We start from the raw sequence: 14,729 nt of genomic DNA, 5'->3' as shown, positions 1-14,729 counted from the left end.
ACTGTTTGCTCATCTCTAAACACTATCAATTGCGTGGAGTTCATCCTTATATTCAGAGACGGGTTGGGACCCTAACTCCACTGCTTGGAATCAGAGCTGTATCCCTCCATACAATATCATCTGGCAGGGTCCCATTAATTTTGGACAGAGATTGATCACTTCTGTGGATGAGCAAATTTTCCAAGATACTGGTAGAATTTATTAAGGCTTTTATATCTCCTCTGCCAGTATTACTAAGGGCTCCCACTGGTGCGAGGAGTACATACATTATTAAGAAGCGCCATCCTTTTAATAAATCACAAGCTCACCCACATGCCAGAATGGAAATTTACACAAGTCAGGACGTTGTGCAGATTTTCTGAATCACTCATACCAGTTTTCTTGTGTGGATTATAATAAATATGTCAGGCCAAAGTTTTCCCATCCCAGTCCCTGAAACGAGCATTTTCCCCCCCATAGACTATAATAGGGTTCGATATTCGATTCGAGTAGTCAAATATTGAGGGGCTACTCAAAACGAATATCGAACCTCGAACATTTTACTGTTCGCTCATCTCTAGAGATGACCTATCCACAGATTCCATTCATTCGGACCTAATCCGGACGGAATTCTATCGCGGCTAGCGCGCGGTATGTTCACACGCGGAATCCGTGTGAACATACCCTTAGTGGGTAAAAAAATTGCCATGCAAAAGGACTCTGTTATTATGATCCTATACAGATACATTATGCTATTATACAATGCAATAGTAAATTAGAAACCAGCAGAGTAAATGCAGTTCATTCAGAAATTCCACTAAACGGATCCCTAGTTCATTACATTGAAGTCAGGCTCTCTTTTCAGGTTCTTCCATCTCTATCTTTCTCTCACCATACAGGTAACATCTCAGTGATGAGATCCCAAAGCTAAAATCAATTTGTAAGCAGTGACATTCCCCCAGCAGATAGAAATTCTTATCAGATATCACAATCTTTTTATAAGGGTAGCTGACAATCATGTCATGGTGTAATGTTCCTTACAATCCATTTATCCATTATGGAAGGTGATGTTCCCGGTGTAAAGTGTATGTCTATAGGTCAGCCTTTCATATGGAAATCTCTTTGGCAGTAAGCTGCAGTCTACTAAATACTAAATACGCACTTGTTATAGTGTTCAGATGCTAACCATCATGTAGTGTAAAACAGAAATGTCATTGTAGCCACTTGTATAATGTTACATTATGTATCCTGCAGAAGATGACAGATACCAGCTGCTGCCAGAACATTACAAAGGTTATCTTATTAAGTTGCAAAAAATAACTTTAAGGGAATCTTTCAAGTCCAGAATGTCTGTCAAGCCAATAATAGTGCAGTGTAGGGGACTTATAATAAGAGCAGAAATGTACCTTTGTGGCCACAAACCGAGGAAGGACAGCATACATAATCCTATTTTTATGGATAGAAAAATCAGCCTGGCATTGGAAGCGGGCCTGACTTACCTACAGACAGACAGGTAGCCATGATTGATATTTTCTGACTCTGCCTGCATCATGGCTGCCTGTCAGTAAATTTGGCCCAGCTGATTTACAGATGTATGAAAATATCATGGCCTATATTTCTGCTTCTATTAATCGCCCCTAAATTGTAATATTATTGGTTTGGGGTCATTTTGGAGCTGACAGACTCCCTTTAAGTACGAAGCAAAACCATAATCCCAAATTATATTAGATATCAACTGTAGAGGAACTATTGGACTATAATGGTTAATGTACAGTATAGGGTAAAGTCGTTTCCAGTGAGGAAATTAAGGAACCTATAATATGTCATGCTAAGGCCTGGTTCACATCTGTGTTCAGTATTCCGTTCAGGGAGTCCGCTTGGGAAAGTGGTTAGATAAGAAACTACATGGACCAAAACATATCATAGAGATAGTGGTCAAAAAATAAATCCAATACAATATCTATAAAATATATACATTTTATTGAATAAATACTAAAAAATACATATCAGCAGGGCAGATGAAAAAAGCCAATTTGAACCATACAAACAACAAAAGGACAAAAATAGTGATGCAGTGTATGTACTAGATCATGTATCTGACAGAATATCTGAAATGAATGTACAGACACACAAATAGCTGGAACTACTTTTTTCATCTGCCCTGCTGATATGTATTTTTTAGTATTTATTCAATAAAATTTATATATTTTATAGATATTGTATTGGATTTATTTTTTGACCACTATCTCTATGATATGTTTTGGTGTTTGCTTTGCATGTGGTCTCTTTATTTATGAGGAAATGGTTTAAGTGTTGGTAAGAAACTACATGGACCCTATAGACTATAATGGGGTCCAAATGTTTTCCACGCGGTGTCTGTGCGAATCATTTACAGAGAAAAGGGCTGTTTGCAGTACTTTTCTCTTTGCTTGATTCGTGCGGACATCACGCAGAAAATACACCCCATTATAGTCTATGGGGTCCTTGTGTTTTCATTGGTCACCGCCTTTTAATGCATTCAGTATTCCATTCAGGGGGTCCCCAACTGGACTCCCAAATGGGATACCGAATGCAGATGTGAACCAGATGTGACAATGGGGCAAATTTATTAAGTCTGTCATAGGGATTGACACAGAGACCAAGAGATTTATGAAGAGGCCTCCACCAGAATGGACATCTACGCCATTAGTAACTGGTGTAGATTTCCATTCTAACTCATGCCATAAAACAATGCCTTGACCATCCCCAATCCCACCCCATCTGATCCTGGACTTGTGGTACAAATTTACCGCAAACCATTTTTATCACACAATAAGAGTTAAATTATACACCAGAGCCCTTTTCCACTTTCCCCCTTTCCTATTTATATGGGGTGTAAACACTGAGGTGGTTATTACAAAGGGATTGTAGTCATTGGAGAATATCACATTCTTCTGGATGAGTATAACAACATTGCTCCATTGATAAGGGGCACTCTGAGAAACTTGCAGGCTCCCATTCTTTTGAACACTTGGAGTCCCAGTATTTGGATCAAACCATTATCTTATATAGATATGTGATAAGTTTAAATAGCACTAAGACTCCTTTAACAAGCAAGATATTCTATAGGTTTAGTTTTATGTGGCAAATGGCCAAACTATTTTATCGAGACTTAATGCACAAGAATTATAGTTTTGCATATGTAACCAAGGGAATGAAGCCAGAGGGTATAAAAGTCACAAAACAACAGTTCTTGATTGGGAAATTATACTTGAGGCTCAGAATCTTTCCATAGGGAGGTTCAGTACTTACACATCTTATAGAACGATTTCTTAGTATACAACTTATTTACATGGTGGCTTCTCCTTACATCTTCCAAAACCTGTACATTTCCTTAGCTTGTTTTTTATCAGTGGTCACAGGATTTCTCTTTCACCCACTTCATTCTTCCTGCACCATTCTCACGCAATGGATCTTCACAGCTTCATGACTCACAGGCAGTTCTATTCTGTTCTTTAAAATTTAACAAGATATTCTGCAGCAGGTGCCGCAGCAGTTCTTTCTGCTATCACTATCAAGCCCACTATGGCTGCTGAACTGCAATGTTTTCCATGGTCTTACTTACTAACTGTGCCACTGCTATGGCCAAGACACACTAAACCAACCTTAACCAGGCCCACAATTATATAACATTACATAACTATGTACAGTCCTATGAAAAAGTTTGGGCACCCCTATTGATCTTAATCATTTTTAGTTCTAAATATTTTGGTATTTGCAACAGCCATTTCAGTTTGATATATCTAATAACTGATGGACACAGTAATATTTCAGGATTGAAATGAGGTTTATTGTACTAACAGAAAATGTGCAATATGCATTAAACCAAAATTTGACCGGTGCTAAAGTATGGGCACCTCAACAGAAAAGTGACATTAATATTTAGTAGATCCTCCTTTTGCCTCTAGTCGCTTCCTGGAGCTTTTAATCAGTTCCTGGATCCTGGATGAAGGGATTTTGGACCATTCCTCTTTACAAAACAATTGTTGTATGCTGTTTCTTTTTGGACGCCATGCATAACGCCTTTTTTTTTATAACCAAACAACTCAATTTTTGTTTCCAAAATGAAGCTGCCTTGTCCAAATGTGCTTTTTCATACCTCAGGCAACTCTATTTGTGGCGTACGTGCAGAAACGGCTTCTTTCTCATCACTCTCCCATACAGCTTCTCCTTGTGCAAAGTGCGCTGTATAGTTGACCGATGCACAGTGACACCATCTGCAGCAAGATGATGCTGCAGCTCTTTGGAAGTGGTCTGTGGATTGTCCTTGACTGTTCTCACCATTCTTCTTCTCTGCCTTTCTGATATTTTTCTTGGCCTGCCACTTCTGGGCTTAACAAGAACTGTCCCTGTGGTCTCCCATTTCCTTACTATGTTCCTCACAGTGGAAACTGACAGGTTAGATCTCTGAGACAACTTTTTGTATCCTTCCCCTGAACAACTATGTTGAACAATCTTTGTTTTCAGATCATTTGAGAGTTGTTTTGAGTAGCCCATGATGCCACTCTTCAGAGGAGATTCAAATAGTAGAACAACTTGCAATTGGCCACCTTAAATACCTTTTCTTATGATTGGATACATCTGGCTATGAAGTTCAAAGCTCACTGAGGTTACAAAACCAATTTTGTGCTTCAGTAAGTCAGTAAAAAGTAGTTAGGGGAATTCAAATTAATAAAATGATAAGGGTGCCCATACTTTTGCACCGGTCAAATTTTGGTTTAATGCATATTGCACATTTTCTGTTAGTACAATAAACCTCATTTCAATCCTGAAATATTACGGTGTCCATCAGTTATTAGATATATCAAACTGAAATGGCTGTTGCAAACACCAAAATATTTAGAACAAAAAATGATTAAGATTAATAGGGGTGCCCAAACTTTTTCATAGGACTGTATATCATAAAGTATACACTGCCAACAATCACAACAATATAATAACCCTTATATACAATAACAAATTGTTAAAGCGGTTATCCAGGAAATAATCAAGCTTATCAATGCGTTCCCTGCACTGCTTAAGCTCCATCATTAACATACACCTCAATCCCCTGGGGTCTTGTTTATTACCAGTGTGGAAGGCAGTTGAGGAGGCTTCAACTCTTGTTCCTCGGCCTCCCCTGCAGCCTTGCTGACTCTCACTAATGTCAAGTCATAGGTCCATTGAGTAGAGCAGACTCTGGGTGATGTGACCCCAAAATGCCATGGAATGCACTGGTAAACTTTATTATTCATGGTTAATTCCTTTAAAGGTTGATATCCAAAACAATGCTAACAGTGCTATTGCAATTGAGTGCACAGAGAGCAATGGCTTTGACATTGTCAGTCTTCATATATCTCCCCCACTACTCCTATTTTAGCACTAAGTAAAAAGGGGTTGCCCTGTTCTTTTTTTTTTTTTTTTTTATTGATGACCTATTCTCAGATAAATTGGTAAAGATCAGTAGGGTCCAACACCTAGGATCCCCTAGGATCAACTGTTTAAAAGGGCCACTCACTTGTGCGAGTGCTGTGACCCCTTGACTGTTACATTGATGACTGTTTACAATGATAGTTCACTTCCTAAATGTGTAAAAAAGGGATAATGTAAAGTTTTAATTTGAAAACTGTATCAATAGAGATACTAAAGAAAATATTCATATAAAATATACATGGATTGTCAAATGTCATCATATATTAGTTGCCACTATTGTATTAAAGTGGATTAGAAAATGCCATGATTTTTTTTTTTCAAATCCATAGAAAAAACTCTACCAAGTATAAGGCCATCGATTTCTTTAGGGACTATATTAAGGATTATTACCACCTGGATCCTATGCGGGAGTTCTTAGTTATGATGTGACAAGCAAACGATTTCAGTTCTCCAGGGCAGAAAATGGCTCTATATTTTCCTTTTTGTACATGGACTGAGTTGTAATACCACACATGACCTCTAGACAAATGCAGTTTTTGAAAGAAAGCAACAACCCTGTTCATCATAAAATGCCATTTTCTTTCACCAAGACCATAGAATAACAAAGTAACAATTTACTAAGAAGCTTATTCAAAAGTGACAACAACTACAGCTGAGTTTTCAGCTACCGCTTTCGCAAGAGAAAAAGGAAAAGCGCTCGTAGAAAAACGTAGTTGCCAAACTTTGACTCAGCCTTTGATTTACAAGAATGTGACCATTAATAGTTTTTAGTGGAAATTGTTAACAATAGAAGGGATTGAACAGATGGTGACATTTAGTGTAGGATTCTCACCGGAGAGCGTCTTGGTAGAACGTTCATATCGGGTAAACTGCGAGTGTTCAATCGCATATACTGTAGTTCACTTTTTATCAAGTCCATATCCGGGATATACAGCGAATGCGGCTATAATGATTTAGAGACGTTGCAGTTTTGGATCTATATTCATTTACAGTATACTAATAAGACTGGAAAAGTAACAGTAATGGCATAAGAGCTTGTTGATGGAATTTCAATAAGGTATTAACATAACAGATAGCTAAGTAGGGAAGTACCGGATAGGAAAAAACAACTCTTCACTCTTCGCTCCCTATTATTTTATTATCTAGATGTATTTTATACATTTTATACATTTACTTTAGCCCGAAAGCTATGTTTAATTATTATCATCATGACGTTACCGTTACTCACTAATTTATACACGGAATATAGGAATTAGCAGAATGGGGGTTCTAAATATTTGCAGACCAATGTTCTTTCCCTAAAATAGCCGGAATATATTTTTCTTTCATTTCCTTTCTAGTGGTTGGTCTCCCTGCGTGAGTTTTTTTCTAATCGGATAAGCAGCAGCTGGCTGTAATATGTTGATTATCTGATTAGAATGTGATGACTGCTGTGTGACAAAATTAAAAAATGCTGCCGGAAAGGCAATTAAGAATATGACACTGTACTTATGTATTAGGGCAAGGCACTAATGAAAAGATAGCACCAATACAGTGCAAAGGGGCTTTATGGATGAGCAAATGAACTGCCAAAGTTTGACTGAGACTTGGACTTCCCGTTTTTCATTTCATTTTTTGCAGCTTTACCAATGCTTCCCCCCCCCCCTGCAATTTGTAGATGGGATTAGCCAGAACGTCATTCACTTTGCTAATTATGTGAAGCGCAGTGTTTTTTTTCTGCTGCGTTTCTGCAAAGTGAAGCCTCAGCCTAATGTGTAACCAGTAGAGATGAGCGAACAGTAAAATGTTCGAGGTTCGATATTCGTTTCGAGTAGCCCCTCAATATTCGACTACTCGAATTGAATATCGAACCCTATTATAGTCTATGGGGGGAAAATGCTCGTTTCAGGGGTAGGCAACGTTCGATCAAATTATACTTACCAAGTCCACGAGTGAGGGTCAGGCTGGATCCTACAAGAAGTCTTCTCCTTGCAGCGTCCCCGCGGCGTCTTCCGGCTCTTCATTCACTCTGCCAGACATCGGGCCCGGGCAGAGCCGACTGCGCATGCCCGCACTACAAGCGGACATGCGCAGTCGACTCTGCCCAGGCCCGATGCCTGGCAGAGTGAATTCAGAGCCGGAAGACGCCGCGGGGAAGCTGCACGGAGAAGACTTCTAAAGGTAGGAGAAGAACCAGCATTGATTGGCCGACTGTATAGCATTCTGCCAATCAATGCTGGTTCTGCATCGAACTTTTACATTCGAACAGCAAGTGGTACTCGATCGAGTATGAGTATTTCGAATACCGTAGTATTCGATCAAATACCTACTCGATCGAGTACTACTCGCTCATCTCTAGTAACCAACATTGTAGCACAAAATTTTAAAGGGAGTCTGTAAGGTGTATGGGAAAGGTAGCTCGGCAGTAGCAGTGGTGCGGACCCAACCAGTCAGAGACAGGGACACAAAACTATAACAAACAGGTTTATTAAAAAAAAAATAAAAAAAATAGCAAAATAAATAAACCTTCACGTCAGGCACAAAAATGGCCAAAATAAACATCTGCAAGGAGTTTGTATGTTCTCCCCATGTTTGTGTGGATTTCCTCCCATTCTACAAAGACATACTGATAGTGGAAAAAATTTTTACATTGTGATCCCCATATGGGGCTCACATTTTACATTTTAAAAAAATGGGCAAAATAAATAAAACCTTAACTTCAGGCAAAACAGTGTGAAACAAAGTCGTGCTCGTCCGAGCGCTAACTAAACAATACATACTAACTGTACGGGTGGCTTACTACCAGCCACACAAATCAGCCAAAAAGAACACAATACCATCCTAGCAGACTCACAGTGTCAGGACAGACCTAGGCATCTCCTCTCAATCTCAGGATCTGCCCTGAAGTGCCCGCTCTGCAGTCTTTTATGGCCCAGTAATGAGCCAAGGACTCACACCTGGGGATGAGACCTACTCAAGATCTGCACCCTCAAACCAATAAGGGTGTTTTGTATGGGCCTTTACTAGGAACAGAAACATACCTCTGTGGCTACAAACTGAGGAAGCAATGCTGCGATAATCATTTTTATGGGTATGGAAATCAGTCTTAAGTGCACCTGGGGTGGGGCATTTGGAGCCACACAGGTATGTTTCTGCTTATATTAAAGAGGACCTTCTTGTTCCTTGACACTGGTGGTATTATTTCCAGTGCCAGACATATCGGTGCTGTTGGTTTCGGCACTGATATCCCTCCACTGTCAGACGAGTGGGCTTTACAGCTCAGTGTCATCACTGTGAGAAAGAGCACCCCTTGACAGTGTAAGGCTATGGAAGAGTAATGTGGGGGTGTATCTCACAGCTCAGCGATGATGCGATGATGCTGAGGCATTTCAGACTTGACGGACTCCCTTTAAGGCCACCAAATCCCACCAAAACAGTGTATGGAAAAACATTTGTGAAATAAATGACTCTCGTCCATTTTTCAAGGTTGTTTTTTGCAGTGTTTGCGTGAATGTAGACTCAAATGACTTTTTTTATGGCTTGTACTCTGTTATAAGCTATCGTGCTTCAGCAGGTTGTCTGTGCCACTTAGTGTCACTGTTAGGGAATTGCTAGATGACAATTTCCCAGAAGCTGCTGGAGAACCCTGGAGGAAGGGGCACAAGGGACAGTGAGCCCTAAGCTGAAGCCCCCACTGTGCCTTCCTATTGCCAGGCCCTATCCTACGTAATAGGCGGCAACTCGAAGACGGTCCCTTCCTATATATGTGACACACAATTTGTCATCATCATCTTCAATCTGGATAGGTCACCTAGATATTAGTATTGGTAAATGTATGTACTTAGCATTTAGCTCTAATACTATCAGGGACAAAATACCTTTATAACCTAAATGAATTACCAAAATGAATGTAGATTTCTCCAAATTGTAGACTTCCCTCCCTGTTTTCCATAGAACTGACAGATTTTCAAAAGAATATCTTGTTTGGCCAGATGGAAAATAATCAGCATAGACGGAAGATGCACAATTTATTTCCACACGGTATTAACAATGTGACAAGTCTGAGGTAACATCACAAATCCAGCATATGTTTCCCTAATTAGTGGAAATAAATTATGTGTACACTGCTAAACATTGGAAGAATCCTCCAACACCAAGGAGCCGAGGTGTAATATGAACAAAGCGGCGCAGTCATTGCGGTTACTTTATCTGTTCTTTCCTATAGTATTCATTACAGGCAATTATTTTAGATTAGATATAAATTCAATTATATTTAAAATATTAGATGTAAATATTAGATTATATAATTATAAATTATTAGATTACATATAAATATCATTTAGAATAGTATATAGTAAAATAGAACGTAACACAATGAGTTATAGGAACAGTTTCTGCAAAACCAATGGGAGCCGGTCAGTACTTTTTTCCGGGAGCTGTTTGTTTCGGCTCCTGGAAAAAAGAAGCGACATGCTCATTCTTCAGGCGGAGTCGCCTCGTGAATCCGCCTGAAGACACTCCCGACTAGGCCCATTCATTTGAACCTAATCCGGATCGGAGTGTGCACTTCACTGCACCAGCTTTCAGACGCGGCTACCTGTATTTTGGACCGGAACCTGAGGCGGCCTCCACGTCAAATTCCAGTCCAAAATACCCTGTGTGAACCCGGCCTAAGGGGTTCCAGGGTCATTAACATACACCCAGACATATATTTTTATATATTTTTGATAGCATTAGTATCCTTTGATACATACAATATAATATAGTATAGCTTTTTAATCCAATTTTTAGTGACAGATCTACTTTAGGCTAAGTATAGCATAATATAGGTGGAAACACATTGTTATTTTTTTCCGTAGCATTTTTTCCTCTGCTGACTTTCTGCCCTTATTATACCTTTACGGAAAATGGCTTAGTTTCTGTAGGTATAATAGACATCCTGGGATTTTCAAAAATGCAAGCAGTTTGTGGATGGGATTAGCCAGAATCTCATTCACTTTCGAGGTATTGTAAAATACAGAGTTTCACTACATGGGGCTTCAGCCTAAGGCCCCTTGCAGACGACTGTGCTGTGGGTCAGTGTGCTATCTGTGTATTTCACCTATAGCACATTGACCCATTATTTTCTATGGGCCCGTACACATGACCGTGAATTTTAGGGTCCTATGTGTTTTCAACCATCCTTTTCTAAACTCTGTTTTCTATACATGATTATGTAAGTGGTCATCTTACCTGAACTATTGGTATCAGCATTTACAGCACCCACAAGGGCCATAGGAACCTGTAAACTGGAGATCTTCATTGACTTCACTTCTGAACTATAAGGCTTAGTGGCTAAAATTAAAAATGCCCAATTGCAGGGTTTTTGAATCTATAATAATATTGAAAATTAATAAAACCACAGAATTATTAATAAATATAAAAACCTGACTTACACAATAGATCATTTTCGGAGGACACATTACTATGTAATAAAATACATCTTAGAATTCTACATTAGTGTATAAATGATATATATTCATCTGGTAGAGCCATACTCCAGTACAAGACATACACAATGATGATATCTCCCCATTACTTCAGCCATACGTAGACCACAGAGATGAGTAGAATCAGTATGTACATTGAATCCAGTCTATGGACAGAACAAGAACTGAAGGATCCAAAACGACAAATCTATATAACAGACTAGAGAAGGTTTTCTTAAAAACAGTGACCTACTGAACATCCTCCTGTCACAAAAGGAGACTTGTAAACCTTATACCTTTGTTTCTCGTTGATCCAGAGGAAGGCAAATAACTGTGTCTAGTCTGATATTTACTTGTTCTAAGAAATCATGGAAGCCATTCTTGAAGCCGATTCTGTTAAAGCAGCCACTGAGACAGGCTATTCCACAACTACATCGATCTTAAATAATAATAATAACAATAATAATTATTATTATTAATTTTATTTATATAGTGCCAACATATTCCGCACAATTTGTAGGGTTCAAGTACAGACAAAAAGATACATTACAAAGAAATAGTCACTTCAAACAATGAGACTGAGGGCCCTGCTCACAAGAGCTTACAATCTATGAGATAGAGGGGGTGACACAAGAGGTAGCAGGGGCAACATTGCTTATACAGAGGTCAGACAATGTTGTAATAGAGGTTACTGTCATTACACAAACATAAAAATGTATGAGCCGTCACTAGTCGTGTCCTTTAACATGCAGATGGTGCCTGGACATATAAAGTTAGTCTGAAACGGCATCATGATAATGTGGGGTAATGTGGGAGCGGGGACAGAGGAGGGTTCATTCTAGGGATTCCAATTACATTAGGAAGGGTTTACATTAGGAATTGTGATAGGCCTGTCTAATAAGATGTGTCTTTAGTTTGCATTTGAAACTGTAGAAATTGGGAGTTAATCTGATTGTCCGGGATAGAGCATTCCAGAGAAGTGGTGCAACTCGGGAGAAGTCTTGTATACGAGCGTGGGAGGTTCTGATAATAGAGGATGTAAGTGTTAGGTCATTGAGTGAACGGAGAACACGGGTTGGGCGATAGACAGAGATGAGGGAGGAAATGTAGGGAGGTGCGGCATTATGGAGAGCCTTGTGGATGAAGCCATGTCTGCTTTATATACAACTCTATCAAAATATATAAAGTATACATTTCTAATAATTTTTGGTATAGACCAGTTACAGTATATATTTTTGCACGGTTATCATGTCCCTTTTGTTGAATAGAAATCTCTAGCACTGAGCTTTGTGGTACAGCAGAACACCCTACACTTTCCTATTGCTATATCTACAGCCATGTTTTTTTCCATATTTATAAAAAAAATATATATTCCACAGACATATGTTACAAATAGATAAAGAAATGTGTTGTCACCTCATTCTACTGTAATATCATTCGATATATTCTTACACAATTGTAGGCAGATGGAAATATTTAATAATGTTCCCTTTAGAAATCCTCTTTAAAATAGACTTAGAACATATGGCCAGACCTAAACCTATTTGTGCGCGGTCATACAATAGAAGACGTAGGGGGTAGTTATTAGAGATGAGCGAACAGTGTTCTATCGAACACATGTTCGATCGGATATCAGGGTGTTCGCCATGTTCGAATCGAATCGAACACCACGTGGTAAAGTGCGCCAAAATTCGATTCCCCTCCCACCTTCCCTGGCGCCTTTTTTGCACCAATAACAGCGCAGGGGAGGTGGGACAGGAACTACGACACTGGGGGCATTGAAAAAAATTGGAAAAAGTCATTGGCTGCCGAAATCAGGTGACCTCCATTTTAGACGAATAGTGGATTTCAAATCCGGGTCATATGAGAATGTGAACTTTGTGACTATGAGACAGGGATAGCTGTACAGGCAGGGATAGCTAGGGATAACCTTTATTTAGGGGGGAATGTTATTAAAAATAACTTTTTGGGGCTCTATCGGGTGTGTAATTGTGATTTTTGTGAGATAAACTTTTTCCCATAGGGATGCATTGGCCAGCGCTGATTGGCCGAATTCCGTACTCTGGCCAATCAGTGCTGGCCAATGCATTCTATTAGCTTGATGAAGCAGAGTGTGCACAAGGGTTCAAGCGCACCCTCGGCTCTGATGTAGCAGAGCCGAGGCTGCACAAGGGTTCAAGCGCACCCTCGGCTCTGATGTAGGAGAGCCGAGGGTGCACTTGAACCCTTGTGCACCCTCAGCTCTGCTACATCAGAGCCGAGGGTGCGCTTGAACCCTTGTGCACACTCTGCTTCATCAAGCTAATAGAATGCATTGGCCAGCGCTGATTGGCCAATGTATTCTATTAGCCTGATGAAGTAGAGCTGAATGTGTGTGCTAAGCACACACATTCAGCTCTACTTCATCGGGCTAATAGAATGCATTGGCCAGCGCTGATTGGCCAGAGTACGGAACTCGACCAATCAGCGCTGGCTCTGCTGGAGGAGGCGGAGTCTAAGATCGCTCCACACCAGTCTCCATTCAGGTCCGACCTTAGACTCCGCCTCCTCCGGCAGAGCCAGCGCTGATTGGCCGAAGGCTGGCCAATGCATTCCTATGCGAATGCAGAGACTTAGCAGTGCTGAGTCAGTTTTGCTCAACTACACATCTGATGCACACTCGGCACTGCTACATCAGATGTAGCAATCTGATGTAGCAGAGCCGAGGGTGCACTAGAACCCCTGTGCAAACTCAGTTCACGCTAATAGAATGCATTGGCCAGCGCTGATTGGCCAATGCATTCTATTAGCCCGATGAAGTAGAGCTGAATGTGTGTGCTAAGCACACACATTCAGCACTGCTTCATCAAGCCAATACAATGCATTAGCCAGTGCTGATTGGCCAGAGTACGGAATTCGGCCAATCAGCGCTGGCTCTGCTGGAGGAGGCGGAGTCTAAGGTCGGACCTGAATGGAGACTGGTGTGGAGCGACCTTAGACTCCGCCTCCTCCAGCAGAGCCAGCGCTGATTGGCCGAATTCCGTACTCTGGCCAATCAGCACTGGCTAATGCATTGTATTGGCTTGATGAAGCAGTGCTGAATGTGTGTGCTTAGCACACACATTCAGCTCTACTTCATCGGGCTAATAGAATGCATTGGCCAATCAGCGCTGGCCAATGCATTCTATTAGCGTGAACTGAGTTTGCACAGGGGTTCTAGTGCACCCTCGGCTCTGCTACATCAGATTGCTACATCTGATGTAGCAGTGCCGAGTGTGCATCAGATGTGTAGTTGAGCAAAACTGACTCAGCACTGCTAAGTCTGCATTCGCATAGGAATGCATTGGCCAGCCTTCGGCCAATCAGCGCTGGCTCTGCCGGAGGAGGCGGAGTCTAAGGTCGGACCTGAATGGAGACTGGTGTGGAGCGACCTTAGACTCCGCCTCCTCCAGCAGAGCCAGCGCTGATTGGCCGAATTCCGTACTCTGGCCAATCAGCACTGGCTAATGCATTGTATTGGCTTGATGAAGCAGTGCTGAATGTGTGTGCTTAGCACACACATTCAGCTCTACTTCATCGGGCTAATAGAATGCATTGGCCAGCGCTGATTGGCCGAATTCCGTACTCTGGCCAATCAGCACTGGCTAATGCATTGTATTGGCTTGATGAAGCAGTGCTGAATGTGTGTGCTTAGCACACACATTCAGCTCTACTTCATCGGGCTAATAGAATGCATTGGCCAATCAGCGCTGGCCAATGCATTCTATTAGCGTGAACTGAGTTTGCACAGGGGTTCTAGTGCACCCTCGGCTCTGCTACATCAGATTGCTACATCTGATGTAGCAGTGCCGAGTGTGCATCAGATGTGTAGTT

The 14,729-nt window shown here is 40.8% G+C and overlaps 1 protein-coding gene across 1 annotated transcript in view; it reads left to right on the top strand.

Moving 5' to 3' along the window:
* Positions 1 to 14,729, top strand: part of DOCK2 (dedicator of cytokinesis 2) — a 522,773-nt gene that overhangs the window by 282,474 nt on the left and 225,570 nt on the right. The window lies entirely within an intron of this gene.

The sequence above is a fragment of the Leptodactylus fuscus genome, chromosome 5, assembly GCF_031893055.1.
Source record: "Leptodactylus fuscus isolate aLepFus1 chromosome 5, aLepFus1.hap2, whole genome shotgun sequence".
Lineage (NCBI taxonomy): Eukaryota > Metazoa > Chordata > Amphibia > Anura > Leptodactylidae > Leptodactylus > Leptodactylus fuscus.
Note: the sequence above shows the minus strand (reverse complement) of the source record. Positions and strands in the feature narration are given on the sequence as shown.